The sequence below is a fragment of the Schistocerca piceifrons genome, chromosome 2 (assembly GCF_021461385.2).
Source record: "Schistocerca piceifrons isolate TAMUIC-IGC-003096 chromosome 2, iqSchPice1.1, whole genome shotgun sequence".
Classification (NCBI taxonomy): Eukaryota; Metazoa; Arthropoda; class Insecta; order Orthoptera; family Acrididae; genus Schistocerca; species Schistocerca piceifrons.
Window position 1 is genome coordinate 230,193,119 of NC_060139.1, and position 15,946 is coordinate 230,209,064.

The 15,946-nt window shown below is 41.3% G+C and overlaps 1 protein-coding gene and 1 pseudogene across 1 annotated transcript in view; both read left to right on the top strand.

The window, feature by feature from the left end:
• The window catches only part of LOC124775274 (agrin-like), a 369,325-nt gene that overhangs the window by 62,614 nt on the left and 290,765 nt on the right, over positions 1-15,946 (top strand). The gene's annotated exons all lie outside the window — the stretch shown is intronic.
• LOC124778784 lies at positions 8,009-8,126 on the top strand (annotated as a pseudogene).

Genomic DNA, 15,946 nt, shown 5'->3' on the forward strand with positions numbered 1-15,946 from the left:
GTTGACAATATAGTAATTTGCGTAATACATTGAAATATAACATTGATTCTTGCATTTGAAACTTATTTGATTTATCAATTTTTTAAGTCTGTATATTGCCTGTGTAAGTTAAAACCAGTTATTTTTAGACAAATGCTCTTTATTGTGTCAGTAAAATAAACATTTACCAAATCATCTATCAACTACGGTTTTTGCCTGCTCTAGGACTACGGGACAACCAGCACTTCTTGCGATGCAAAACTATCAGAAATTTCACAGTATGGTGATACTTATTTGTGTTGATGTTCTTTTTAATACATGTTGTTTCAAAAGGATCCACTTGAAATATAAAGCTGACTGTGCTACGAGAATGAATATAGAATCTGGGGTTGAATTTTACACTACGCAGGGGACTACAAAGTTTATACGGAGTGTCCAGAGACGCTGCTGTGTGAGATTAATTTTTACTTTTTCTCTTAGTTTCTTATGTCTATATAAATTTCACGTTGCTACCATGAACTTTCTCAAGGAACTTATTCGTTTTCTTTTGCGAGTATTTCATTAAATTTTTTAAAAATATTATTGATGTTAAAGATACGTCTGTTCATTTAATATGTCTTGTGGTTGGTTTCTTACCTATATTTAAATTTCACTTTTCTACCATGAAGTTCTCGAGGAACCTCAAATTTATATATACATAAGAAATCAACCACAAGACATAATGAACGAACCGAGCGATCTTAAACATCAATACTGCTTAAAAAATTTAGTGAAACACTCGAAAAAGAAACCGGATAAGTTCATCCAGAATGTTCATAATAGGAACGTGAAATTTATATAGACATCAGAAATCAACCATACAACATATTGACGGATCTAAAACGTCAATACTATTTTTAAAAAATTATTGAAGTACCCTAAAAAGAAAACGCGTATAGTCAAAGCGCTGTGTGCTGCCAAAGATGACGCACACCAATACAAAACCTTAACACGGTTGTTCATATACACGCTGTGGAAACGTCTGTCAGAGAATTAATACAATATGTACCATAATGTCGTAATTTATGAAAAAATTCTCGAAAATAGAAATTCACAAAAGCAAACACGTCAAATAAAAAACGTCTACCCAGTAAACATCTATAAATTAATAGCACTTTCGATCGCTGTAAACAGACCACTACGAGCATATAGCAACCATAGATACACGCACAATCAAATAACGTGTATATCATCTGTATAACAGTGCTTATACTTCGTAAACATATGACATTGTAGCTCCAAAACTGTCACATTACTCTCAGAACAAATTAATCACCACCTTAAATCAGAAAATGCAGAACGACACTCCAAATACAGTTACCATTAATGTTATATGTATGTCAGTCCATCTAGACAATATATACATATAAGTGGCAGTCCTTGCTTAGTGGTCTTCTGTATCATAAAAATGTATAATGGAGATAATTTCATCCACACTGTAATCGCAGGTCACTCGATAATGGCAATTTAGACGAAAAGTATCTGTAGTGAAAGAGAAGAAATGAAACTTAATCTCACAAACTTAATCTCACACAGCAGCTAGTCAGGAGCCTCATTATAAGTATGTCACTTACACTACCCTGTATGTCGTATGGAACACATACTGTGCACCAAAAAAACTCTATTTTGAAGAGACTTGTCCTATTTTACTAGGGTCTTCTTTCCGTATGTATGAGACGATATTTTAAGTTACGTTTAAAATGAAAGCTCTCATTACTTAAATTCTCCCCATACTACTGCGAGCATGTCTGGACTTGTTGTATTCATTGCTTCCCTACTGGGCCTCGCAAATTAGGCAAAGTTATTGGAAGGAAAGGCATAAAAAAAGATGACCTTGGTGGCCAGCAGTGCAAACTTAGAAAGCGCAGTGCCGTACTATCGACAAAAACCACGACGCCCAGATGTAACTGGATTGCGCCTCTTAAAACGGACAACGCAAACGCCTTTTTCTGTTGTATTATCGTCATCTCAGCTCTGCATACACTGGCTGGTGAACGAGAGAACGATCTAGATACACCAGGGACAACACTACCTGCAACCACATGAACCTGCAACTTCTAACAGTGCCAAGGTAAAATTGGAAATTTGTGGTAAGGACTATGGTACCAAACTGCTGATGTCATCGGTCCATAGGCTTACGCACTACTTAATCTAACTTAAGGTAACTTACGCTAAGGACAACACACACACACCCATGCCCGAGGGAGGACTCGAACGTCCGACGAGGGGGCCAAGGTAAACATTTGGTTTCAATATCTAAGTTAAAATTCACCCTAAATTTCTATCTTTATTGATTTAGAAGTTCAGTGAAGTTGGGTGAATCTGTATGAAACACCCAGTATTTCCCACATCACCCTAAATTTCTATCTTTATTGATTTAGAAGTTCAGTGAAGTTGGGTGAATCTGTATGAAACACCCAGTATTTCCCACATCTAACCGGGAACGCTCTGTAACATATGAAATGATTGTGTAGTGTAAACAACTTTTAAAAGTTTAAGATTAGGTTTACACAGACATGAGAATAATAGGAATAATAATTATGCCAATGGAGGACATACACTGACTGACAAAAAAGCGAAGCACCCAGAAGGGGAGCTGGAAAGAAAATGCAATTTTACGAATAGAGAGGATATATGATGTCATTACAGTCATCACAACATCGAGTCTAATTTATAAGGAACTTGGCATATGAGTCCACTTAGCAATGTGACATTGAACCCCCTCTGATCGGGATGCATGCACTTATTCTGTTGGGGAGGATGTCATAAAACTAGCTCACAACTGTTGTAACTGGTCCTATGTATCCTCGCACTGGAGTGGACTTGACGTCTGAGCTGGTTTCACGAGTTCTATCGGAAACAGATCTACCTTGCTGGCTACAGGAGTACCTCAACATTACGCAGACTGTTCGTAGAGACACGTGCCATGTGTGGGCGATCACTGTCATGTTGAAAAACGGCACCACGATACTGTCGCAAGGAAGGTAACACACGATGACGCAGGGAGTCGTGACATACCGTTGTGTCATCAGATTTCCTTCGAACTAGCAGTCGGGACCTGACGTCTTACTCGCTGTATCTCCATAACATGACACCAGAAGTAATACCGCTGCGTGTTTACAAAACATTGGAACAATGAATTCTCTTACCAGGTCACTGCCATGCTCGCCGACGATGGTCACTCAGGGCAGTGCAGAACCGCATTTCATCGCCGAAAACAATGCGATGCCATTCGTCGACAGTCCACTTTCCCTCTCCAAATGCAGCCGTTTTTGTTTTGTTGTTAACAGCAGCCTGCGGTGACCCCCACGTGTGGTTGACGCTATTCCCAGACTAATGGTATCGGATGGCATAGAACGTTGAAGACAGTCCATTATTTGTTCTCGGATGGTAGGCGCAGCTGTGAAAGTTACGGTGTGCTTGCTCCTCAGTATAGCGCCCTCCTCTGGGTGGTCGCATGTGCTCAACCAGAACCACGACGACTGGTACGCCCGCCCTGCCATGCACTCCAGCATGGGCCACTGTCACGTTAGAATACCCCAAAACTCTGGATACTGAACGGTACGACCATCTGGCCAAAAGGAGACCCACAATGAGGCCCCTTTCACTCTCAGTTGCTCATAAAGCTGTCTCACAAGCGTATTTCGGCATCTCTTGTCGTTCATAGAGATCACTCAAAATCTGAAGCTGGCTACGACCCTTGTACAGCCTTCCAGGCCTGATAACAACACTAAACACAAACAATACTAGTACACTCTGGTATCCATTCTACCTGTCACAGAGAATTTCAATTCTGATGATGTGTACATGTATGAAACTATAGTGATATCCAACCGTGTCGTCAGACAAAGACTTAGGAGGGATCTATGACCCATTGTGAGACCATCCTGCGAAGTCTCTGGCATCACCTGGCACTAAAAGGCCAAAATCGTGGTAGCTGGGGGTGGAATTTGTTGAGAGCTTTTCTTAACGTATGACCTCAAGTGGGACCACATCAGTTTGTTTCTGATTAAAATGTCTGCTGATGGTGACAATTTTGATCAAGATGACGCATACACACAGTGCAAGCTACGAGTTGTGATAGCTGTGAACAGCAGCGAAGTCGGAAAATTTGAGAAAAAGAAAGTGACAGGATGAACCAGACAGAAAGTGAGAACTGGCCTGGTATGACAGTACTGCGAAGACTCACACACCTTGCTTCGAACTGTACCGGTGATTTTATCATAAAGAACAGTCATCGTTAGGTACAGGTGCTGGAAGCTCGTCAGAATTGTTTAAGTCGGTGGAGGTATACAATCCGAGCAAGCAGTGAGATCTAGCAGCAAAATTACTATGTAACGACTGATTTCTCCTTAATATTCGTTTACCCTCCGAGGACCTATTTTCATTTCCTGCTAATATACAGTGCAATCTCGTTATCCAAATCCCATTAAAACCGACCTCCGATTCATCCTCATCGTTAGGTATTTTTTTTAATGCAGTAACTCTAAGGCTGATACTCTTGATGTAATGGCAGCAACAATGTCGCGACAGACATTAAATCTGAATTCAGCGAACCGCCATATTCGGATCCTGGCATGTCGTCAGTTAACAAGATAACATTGGGTTGTAAAGATTCATTGGTTTTCGGAAATCGACGTGTTAACCAACCAATGTGTAAGTTTACGAAATTACATTGATACCCAATCATATCGTCTGGTTCATAATATATCAGGCAGCGCTTTGTAATGATTGGGGGCACAAACAGAACTTTACCGACAATGTAAAAGTCTACGAAAAAGGATAAGCAACATCACGGAGAGAAAGCTGCATTGAAATGTGGGTGGGCTGGGCACGTTTCTAGAAACAAAGATGAGAACCGGGTATCATGGAAAGGACAGCGTCACTGAAATGGTGGTTGAATGGTCACATCACGGACGGGGAAGCTTCACCGAAATCGCGGTGGGCTGTTCACATTTCTAGAAGCAAAGTTTAGAGCCGGGCAAAACTGGTGCTGCTAGAAACACCACAGAAGCCTTTGTAATCTTCGTTTGTTGTCGGTAATGCAAGTGGTTCTGTCTGGCGGTGACTGATCGAACGAGAGCACTGCAACTCCTATTTACGCGTACATTTATTTTCATACTTTTCGATCACACTGTTTTACGACATATACAACTAGTTTAACTAATTTACGGTAATGGGTGTATTGGCTAGAATGAGGTGAAGAAAGTTCCACAAGAAAGGCTACTTCAAACCATTCAGATGGCCCTTATTTAATATATATATATATATATATATATATATATATATATATATATATATCAAAACCACTGAGCATGTCAAATAGTGTATCAGTATTTATGTACTGATGAAAGTTGTTTCCTGTGCGCGGAGAACTACTGAAAAGTGCAGCAACTAACGAATATAAGAATAATAAACAGCGAAAATCACGTCGTTTATCTTTCGGTATAGTATATCAGCTATAGCTCCATTCGGCAGTTTGTGTAATCCCAATGTAATTAACTAAATTATCAACATCTGTCGCAGAGTGGAGGTGCAATTCTCAGGTACCTGGCGCGCTCCTGCAGCTTCGGCAACCCGCCGAGCACACATTCGGGTCACGCGCCGCTGTTAAGATGTTCTAGACAGCCCCCGCCGGTAATTGAAAGTTTCAACAGTGCAAGAACACCATTACGCCGTTGTATTTATTTTGCGCAGCCTCCTTTTCGCTGATTGTGTTATATTAAGAGGCGGCTCCTGAATGCTAAAAACGCGCCGCGGGAGCGCGTCTTTGTATCGGAGCTCTCCGGAAAATTGGGTTTCGCCGGCTCCGGTAACGGCGCCTCGTTTCTCAGAGCTGACGCGCGTATTTCAGCCGCCACGGCGGCGAGTTTGTCGCGCCGACGGATCTGCCTGTCTGCCTCTTTAGGCCGTCCCTGTCGTGAATACTTATTACGCTAATCTGGAGCCGCCTGCACGGATTGTCGATCGCCTGCGCAGTATCCTCTTAAGGTTCTGAATCCGCACACAAGAGTTCACTTGTTAGACATCTATTGCTAATCAATGGACATTCCCTAAATCACCCTAAATCTGCAGTGCAGGAATTTTAAATACGAACAATATTGCAGCAATAAAACATATACCTCTAGTGAGTAAATCATATTAATTAAACAAACCATGTACAGCTCGTCGGGGGGGGGGGGGGGGGGAAATGCAATACTTTTTGCGTCTGCATGAAACTGTGCTTGAATTTTGAAATTTTTAAAACGAGAATACTCACGCGTGTTTGATAAGGTTTTTTTCATACTGAAAACCAATGTGTGTGATAAAATTATGACTTTCATCTACCTTAGTATTTTCTTTTTCTACAGTTTGAACTGATAGCCATCTTACCCCGAAGATCGGAGTCAGTTAGCAAAATAATTTTGATACCATCAGAAATTTTGTTCTACATCTACATCTTCATGGATACTCTGCAAATCACATTTAAGCGTCTGGCGGAGGGTTCATCGAACCACCTTCACAATTATCTATTATTCCAATCTCGTATAGCGCGCGGAAAAAATGAACACCTACATCTTTCCGTACGAGCTCCGATTTCCCTTATTTTATCGTGGTGATCGTTCCGGCCTATGTAGGTCCATGTGAACAAAATATTTTCGCATTCGGAGGAGAAAGTTGGTGATTGGAATTTCGTGAGAAGATTCTGTCGCGACGAAAAACTTCTTTCTTTTAATGATTTCCAGCCCAAATCCTGTATCATTTTTGTGACACTCTCTCCCATATTTCGCGATAATACAAAACGTGCTGCCTCTCTCTGAACTTTTTAAATTGTACTTCTTCAGTCCTACCTGGTAAGGACCCCACACCGCGCAGCGGTATTCTAAAAGAGGACGGACAAGCGTAGTGTAGGCAGTCTCCTTAGTAAGTCTGTTACATTTTCTAAGTGTCCTGCCAATAAAACGCAGCCTTTAGTTAGCCTTCGCCACAACATTTTAAATGTGTTCTTTCCCATTTAAGTTGTTCGTAATTGTAATACTTAGGTATTTAATTCAATTAACGGCTTTTAGATTAGATTGATTTATCGTGTAACCGAAGTTTAACGAGTTCCTTTTCGCAATCATGTGGATGACATCACACTTTTCGCTATTTAGGATCAACTGCCACTTTTGGCACCATTCAGATATTTCTTATAAATCGTTTTGCAGTTTGTTTTGATCTTCCGATGACTTTATTAGTCGATAAACGACAGCGTTATTTGCAAACAACCGTAGACGGCTGCTCAGATTGTCTCCCAAATCGTTTATATAGATAAGGAGCAGCAAACAGCCTATAACACTACCTTGGGTAACGCCTGAAATCACTTCCGTTTTACTCGATGACTTTCCGTCACTTACTACGAACTGTGACCTCTCTGACAGGAAATCGCAAATCCAGTCACAAGCAAACGGTTGTAACTATTAAAAATATATAGAAATCCCTGTTAATGTTTTTAAATATATCTGCGATTATTTTTGACAGTAAGTTTTAATAAATAACACAGTTTTTTGGCTCCCAAAGGCAAAAAACATTCGTTACAAATGCATATACCCCTTGTCCCTTCAGATTTGGACTCATTGTAGCTGTGAACCTCTGGGTGCTGCGCTCTCGTGCCACAGTCAAGAAACACAAGCGTATAGCCATCATACCGCGACTACCATGTTCCCCCCCGGTTCACTCTACATTTTGTGAAGCAACGAATCACAACGTTGTCCAAATTTATTTTGTCATGATATATTTCTTTGTAGTATCCTCATAAATCTTTAAGAAAGCACTGCTAATTCATCAAAGCATTGTGGTCTTACAAACACTCGCTGAGGAACATACCTTGTCAGGACGAAAAACGACATCTACATCTACAGCAGACCTGACACGGCCACTAATGAAGCGTTAGTTTTGACTTGACCACTCGATGGGTGTCGACCATCGTAAACCACCGATGTTGGTACCTAATGCAGTTTTTAGTTATGCTGCCAACGGCCATGCCGCAGTGGTAACACCGGTTCCAATCAGATCACCGAAGGCAAGCGCTGTAGGTCTGGGCTAGCACTTGGATGGGTGACCATCCGGTCTGCCGAGCGCTGTTGGCAAGCTGGGTGCACTCAGCCCTTGTGAGGCAAACTGAGCAGATACTTGACTGAGAAGTAGCGCCTCCGGTCTTGTAAACTGACATACAGCCGGGAGAGCGGTGTGCTGACCACATGCCCATCCATATCCGCATCCAGTGACGCCTGTGGGCTGAGGATGACACGGTGGCCAGTCGGTAGCGTTGTGCCTTCCAAGGCCTGTTCGGACGGAGTAGTAGTAGTAGTAGTAGTAATGTTACCTCTTGCTTGCAACTTGGACCTCCACCGTCGGAGGATGGTATGGGATTCAAGTCCCAACGCCACACCTTCAACGTGTACTCCAGCGCTATCTTTGGAATGACATCACTGTAGAAAGGAACAGTTTTAACAGCCACTAAGGCCATGAGCACTGATGAAGCACTATTTCAACCTCCCACAAAAAAGTTACATCTAGAGCTAAACTGTGCAAGGAACATTATGGTGTGTGGTGGAGAGTACTTTGTGCACCATTGTCACTTTTCCCCTTTCCTCCACTAGTCATAAGTGGTCTGTTGGTCTGTGAGAAGAAAAACTATTAGTGATCCTCCGTGTGAGATCAGTTATCTCTCATTTTACCTTCATGGTCGTTTGGCGAGAGATACACAGGAGAAACTATGTATCGGTTGACTCTTCTAGGAACATAACAAAAAGTGAACCACACGCTGATGAATCATGCCTCTCATGTTGCGTGTGCCACTGGAACTGGATGAGCATCTCTAATACTTTTGCGCTATGACGAAACGCGCTGCCCTTCTTTGGCTCTTCCCTGTCCCTCTGTCAATCCTATGTGGTGCGGATCCTAGTCTGACGACCAGTATTCGAGTTTTTGTTTGCTACCTCCTTCGTCGACGGCCTTTATTTCCTGGGGATCATTCCAAAGAATCTCCGCCTGGCATATGTCTTACCAGCACTTATCTTTATGTGGTCGTTCCACTTTAAATCGATCGTTACACGTACTCCCAGATATTTAATAGGTGCAACTCCTCGCAGTCATTGTTCTGTAGTTGTGTAACCATATAACAATGTGTAACTCTGCTTATTTATCGATAATACGATGCATCTACGTTGATAGTCAACTGATGGTCTACCTGTATTTCGCTGAAATTTTCTAACTTCGTGACATCTCTGCATCGAACACCATCAACCACATAAAGTCTCATGAAGCTTCCGAAGTCGCTCAGTACCTCATTTATATATATTATATCCCCTTGCGATACGCATGAAGCTATATTTACGTCTGGAAATTTCTCTCAAATGGTTCAAATGGTTTTAATGGTTCAAATGGCTCTAAGCACTATGGGACTTAACAGCTGAGGTCATCAGTCCCCTAGAACTTAGAACTACTTAAACCTAACCAACCTAAGGACATCACACACATCCATGCCCGAGGCAGGATTCGAACCTGCGACCGTAGCGGTCGCACGGTTCCAGACTGTAGCGCCTAGAACCGCTCGGCCACCTCGGCCGGAGCAATTTCTCTCCGTCAAGAATGATTTGCTGTTTTGTGTTTGCTAGGAAACGCTTCAATCGAAACTCGAAGCTGGTCTGATATGTACAGAAGAGTATCGCAAAGCATCTTTAAGTCAAGCAATGCAGCGTCATTCTATTGGACTTAATACATCAAGGGTTGTAGAAAAAATACATTCATACTCTAGATTGTTGAAGACATGCCCATTAAGAAAAATTTGTGAAAATATCAATTACGTAGTGTGTCCACTAAATAAAAAATATTTTTACCATACTTTTGTATACGACGTGTGACTTACTAGCACATATAATACTTATTATCAAGCACATAAAAAACATACTTAAATTGCTAACACTATAACATCCTCAACAAGACTAAGACCACAATTCAATACAGACCACATTTCAATGCATATACCATAATTTTAGTGATACTAAACGCATTTTGCATCTGTTACGTAAAATAATGTAGAGCCTCTGTTTTATTTATGTATTCACACTGAGGCGACAGAAATCATGGTATACCATCTTCTATCGTGTCGGGCCTCCTTTCTCTCCGCGTAGTGCAGCAACTCTAAGTGGCATGGATCAGCAAGTCATTGGAAATCCCCTGCAGAATCATTGATCCATGCTCTATAGCCATGCTCTATAGCTGCTCAAAATTGCGAAAGTCCAGCCGATGCAGGATTTAGTGCATGAATTGACCTCTCGATTGTGTCCCATAAATGTTCAGTGGGATTCATATCGAGTCGTCTGGGTGACTCTAAGTGTCCAGAATGTTCTTCAAATCAGTCACGAACAACTGAGGTCCAGTAAAATGTCACATTCTCATCCACAAAAATTTCATCGTTGTTTGTTAACTTGAAGGTCATTTATGGCTCCAAATGATCTCCAAGTAGCCGAACATAAACATTTCCAGTCAATGATCGGTTCAGTTGGACCAGAGGACCCAGTAGAATCCATGTAGACACAGCCTACACCATTACGGAAAAACCACAAGCTTTCACAGTGCCATGTTGACAACACGTCCATGGCTTCGTGGGATTTGCGTCACACTCGAATACCACCATCAGCTATTAGTAACTGAGATCTTGACTCATTTGAGCACGCAACGGTTTCCAGAAGACTAGGATCCAATCGATATAGTCACGAGTCCAGGAGAGGCGCTGCAGGCTATGTCGCGCTGTTACCAAAGGCACTCTCGTCGGTCGTCTGCTGCCGCAGCCCATTCAAATTTTGCCGCTTTGGCCTAACGAATACGTTCGTCGTGGGTCACACATTGATTTCTGCCGTTCTTTCACACAGTGTTGCTGGTCTGTTAGCGCTGACGACCCTACGCAATGCTACCGCACTTTGTCGTTAAGTGCACTTTGTCGTTAAGCGAAGGCCATCGACAACTTCCTTGTCTGCGATGAGAGGTAATGTCTAAAATTTGTACTGTCGACACAGTGGATCTCGGAATATTGAACTCCTTAATGATTTCCGAAACGGAATGTCCCATGCGTCTGGATCCAGCAACCATTCCGCGTTGAAGGTCTGTTAATTCCTGACATGCGATCATAATCATGTGGGATACCTTTTCACAAGAATCACCTGAGTACAAATGACGTCACCGCTAGCCAGTGCACTGCCCTTTTATACCTTGTGTATACGATACTCCCGCCACCTGTAAACGTGCATGTCGCTATTCTATGAGTTCAGATGGTTCAAATGGCTCTGAGCACTATGGGACTTAACTTCTGAGGTCATCAGTCCCCTAGAACGTAGAACTACTTAAACCTAACTAACCTAAGGACATCACACACATCCATGCCCGAGGCAGGATTCGAACCTGCGACCGTAGTGGTCGTGCGATTCCAGACTGTAGCGCCTAGAACCGCTCGGTCACCCTGGCCGGCTTTATTCTATGAGAATTGTCAACCTAGTGTACAGTTCCATAACGGTACAAATATTAAGCAAGTCATTCATGTGTTATTTACGTAGATCGAGCTGACATATATGCAGTTAGGATGCCTGTAAAATAAAATAAGCAAAACATATACAGCTGTCAAACAAACAGCCTTTTGTGTAGTTGCCAAGATGGATTGCAGCTGAACAGCTGCATTCAGTCTTTCAATTCGACGCCACCTCGGCGAACCGCGTGTCCGTAGTCTGGGGAATGGGGATCTAGAGCATAACGTGGAATCCGGAACCACGTGTCGTCCTGACCACTCCTAACATAGTAGAGAGGTGTAGGCTAGTTCAAAGATAGAATGAAAATTTCCGTGGTCCAACCTGGATTAGAACCCACGACCACTTGTTTTCCAGGCACACACTTTATTACTAGGCCCTCAGGTGTCCGACACTTTATATATTAACAACATAAATAATAAACTTATTTAATTTTCGTCTTGTCCGAATGGGCTTCCGTGGGATGAAATCGGTTTTCGTGTCTTAACTTTCCTCCAAAAGCACGGTGTGGTATTCACACATACGTTGCCGTCACTGCAGCAAGAAGGTCGTACTTGGATTCAACGTATAAATAAAAAATAATTCGTGGAGGCTGCTCATACTGTTAGTATCTACATGTAGGTCAACATTTTAAGTCTGGAAAACAGTTCAGCATTCTTCACAATTCATTTTCAGTCGGTCTTTAGTACAGGTGAAGGCCTTTTCCTCTGAAAATCTCCAGAAATCCCTGCGAGATAGATTAGGAACATTTGCATAACGAGAATGTAGTTCACTGAAATTAATGAAATAATAGACAATATTATTTAAATATTTCTTTATTTGTTTATTTAACCCGATCTGATTAGAACAATCAGGCACACTCTTACATCAGAGAAAGGTTTCACACAACAGTACTTTCTTACGTCATACTTAGGTAAGACACAGTTTTAATGTAACAAATAGTATTGAAAAGATTTGAGTGTTTTAAGCTGCAGTATGAGTAAATAATATTGACAATGAACTAATAAAGCTAATACTGGTAATAGTTACTGCTGCGGCTGCTACTACTAATAGTAACAATAATAATAATAATAATAATAACACTGACAATAATAACAATAATAGTAGTGTCATACATAAAAAGAACTTATAGGTGTACAAAACAGATGTTTCTGATACAGCGAGTACTGGGGAAAGGAAATTTAAGGAGACTGCATCAGCTAAGAATACTGGCAAACGAGGAGGATCAGGCTGCAGTGTGGGGTCAAGAGTGCATACACAGATAATGTTAATCCCTATTGTTGCTTTACTATATATCTCCTTAACTGTTATTTGAAGCTAGAGATGTTATTCAGTTCTCTAATATTGGTGCAGTTGATTGTATCATGCCGGCCGCGGTGGTCTAGCGGTTCTAGGCGCTCAGTCCGGAACCGCGAGACCGCTACGGTCGCAGGTTCGAATCCTGCCTCGGGCATGGATGTGTGTGATGTCCTTAGGTTAGTTAGGTTTAAGTAGTTCTAAGTTCTAGGGGACTGATGACCTCAGATGTTAAGTCCCATAGTGCTCAGAGCCATTTGAACCATTTGATTGTATCATGACAATTCTAGCTTGCTAAAAAGAGACAAAAGGTCAAGAAATTATTGTAAAGAGGATGCAGGCATATTTACCTTATCTAGTAAATATAATTCGAAGTGCGTAAAATCTTTCCTAAATTTTACACGCAAATTTGGTTTTGGTTCATAGTATACCCCTTTCTCTTTTCTAGACCCTTATCTAACCGTAAAATCAAGTAATTTCTTACTCTGCTTTTTTATAATATTCGTTTTCATTTTTCTCTTCTTTTAGAAACCTCATAGCTCATAGTGTTTTATTGTTGAAACTTCCTGGCAGATTAAAACTGTGTGCCGGACCGAGACTCGAACTCGGGACCTTTGGTAGAGCACTTGCCCGTGAAAGGCAAAGGTCCCGAGTTCGAGTCTCGGTCTGGCACACAGTTTTAATCTGAAAGGAAGTTTCATATCAGCGCACACTCCGCTGCAGAGTGAAAATCTCATTCTGGAAACATCCCCTAGGCCTTGCCTAAGCCATGTCTCCGCAATATCCTTTCTTTCAGGAGTGCTAGTCCTGCATGGTTCGCAAGAGAGCTTCTGTAAAGTTTGGAAGGTAGGAGACTAGGTACTGGCGGAAGTAAAGCTGTGAGGACGGGGTGTGTGTCGTTCTTGGGTAGCTCAGTTGGTAGAGCACTTGCCCGCGAAAGGCAATGGTCCCGAGTTCGGGTCTTGGTCCGGCACACAGTTTTAATCTGCCAGAAAGTTTCATATCAGTGCACACTCCGCTGCAGAGTGAAAATCTCATTCTGTTTTATTGTTGTTTGTCCTTTAAAGTGTTCTGAATATTATATCGATAGGGTAAAAATATCTCAGCATGTGAATGCGAAATACCAAAAACCATTTATTTATAAACATAGTCCGCTTTTAGGTCTATGCACTTTATCGAATACTCAGGCATGGAAATTATCCATCTACAACGATATCTTCAGGTGCTTCTGTCTACTTTCTGGCTGTAAATATTCCTGGATGAGGTAACTGGTGGTTAATAGGATTAACGGGTTGGAAGTTCCAACAATTCGCACTTAAATTCTTCAATTTTTCTATTCAAGATTGGTCCCAGTGGAGGTTCGAGTCCTCCCTCGGGCATGGGTGTGTTTGTGTTTGTCCTTAGGATAATTTAGGTTAAGTAGTGTGTCAGCTTAGGGACTGATAACCTTATCAGTTAAGTCCCATAATATTTCACACACTATTCAAGAACACCGTTTTAGATATGTATTTTAACATTTCCAAAGTAATCAGCAAGAGAAATCCTTATCGTTTCCGACAGATATAAACAACTTCACTATTTTTAATACAGTATTGGCAGCTTCTACTCCCTGCATCGATTGCTGTTTTGTTTCTATTGTAAAGCAGAGAACTCACAGTAACATGCCGAAGTAGAAAACACTATATTAAAATATCGCACCCGTCTTTCACGGAGATTTTTCGTTATTGATATTGCATGTAACATGTGCCATACTTTTGTGCCATACTTTGTAAATTGTTTCAGTATTAAAGCACTGGGAAGGCTGCTGTTCAAATTTCAATCCCGTCCTTCAGATTTACGTTTTATGTGGTTTTATCGCATCGCTCAAAGAAAATGCCGGTATAGCTCCCTTAGAAAGGACATGGCTGATTTCATTCCCAATACCTTCTCATTTCCAAACTTGTACTGCATCTCTAGTCATTGACAGATAACCTTAATTCTTCTTTCTTACTTGTTTCCTTTGCATATTCTATTACACAGACATTTTTATCTATGATCATCCGATTGGATAATATGTAGTTTTGCTTAGATTATAAGATTACTGTATTCTTCTCATGTCGGGCGATATATCAAGGCAGGCTACGCCAAGTGTAAGATCCCTGAAATGTACAACGTTGCATTTGAGCACATCAATGTGATTAGACTGTTCCTTACAGGAATCATCCCTGGAATGCACATGTGAGTGCAGTCTGTATAACGTGCAAACCCTTGTAAACATAGTGAAAATAATAGGAACGAATTATTTCAGCAGGTAAGGAGAGGCTACTTGATTCTGAATCAAAGTAATGTACAGCATGTGGACACTGAATATATTTAACTGTTCTCTATTAGTTGCCTTGAATTAGTAGCTGCATCTTTTGATCACATGTCATTTTAATCCTCATAGTGCAATTTGGCGAGCACTATAGACAATGTCCACATGCATAGCGCCGTCTGTTGTAGACTCATAAAAGCCTGGATAGGTTCAAGTTAATCACACACGGACAATGTCTTAGCTGCACTGTGTCCAGTCGGTAACATTTTACGAACAAGACTGACACCTAAGGTAGTGTAGTTAATCCACTTAATTGAAAGTGGAGATTTGAAGAGGTAAAATGGTATATATTCATGGAACAGTGAAATTGGGAACGAAAAAAATTTGCTTATTATTCATATACGTACGCTGCAGTTCAAACAAACAAAGACAATTACTTAGTACATACAATGTGTCTCCTAAGTGTAGATAATTCTATTGGTGACTGAGTACGGTGTGTGAAACAACTTTACATCAGCATGCTTGTAGCTTTTAGAAGCAGTATGTTTTTAGGTTGGTTAGTACCTCCAAGTACATGTGACAGGAGCAAGTCATTAACTCTTATTTTCCCTTGGCCAGCAGGTCAGGTTAGAAGCAAAACGGTTGTTCTATACTGACAGGCGTAGTCCACTTAGTGGTGCAGTAATGACTGTGCCGAAAACATCTGCTAGTAAATTATGTGCCACGTTTGTGGGAAGACTGTTCGACGCAGAGGGAAAAAAAACCAGCAAAATGATGTACAGAAAGCTGTTAAAACGTG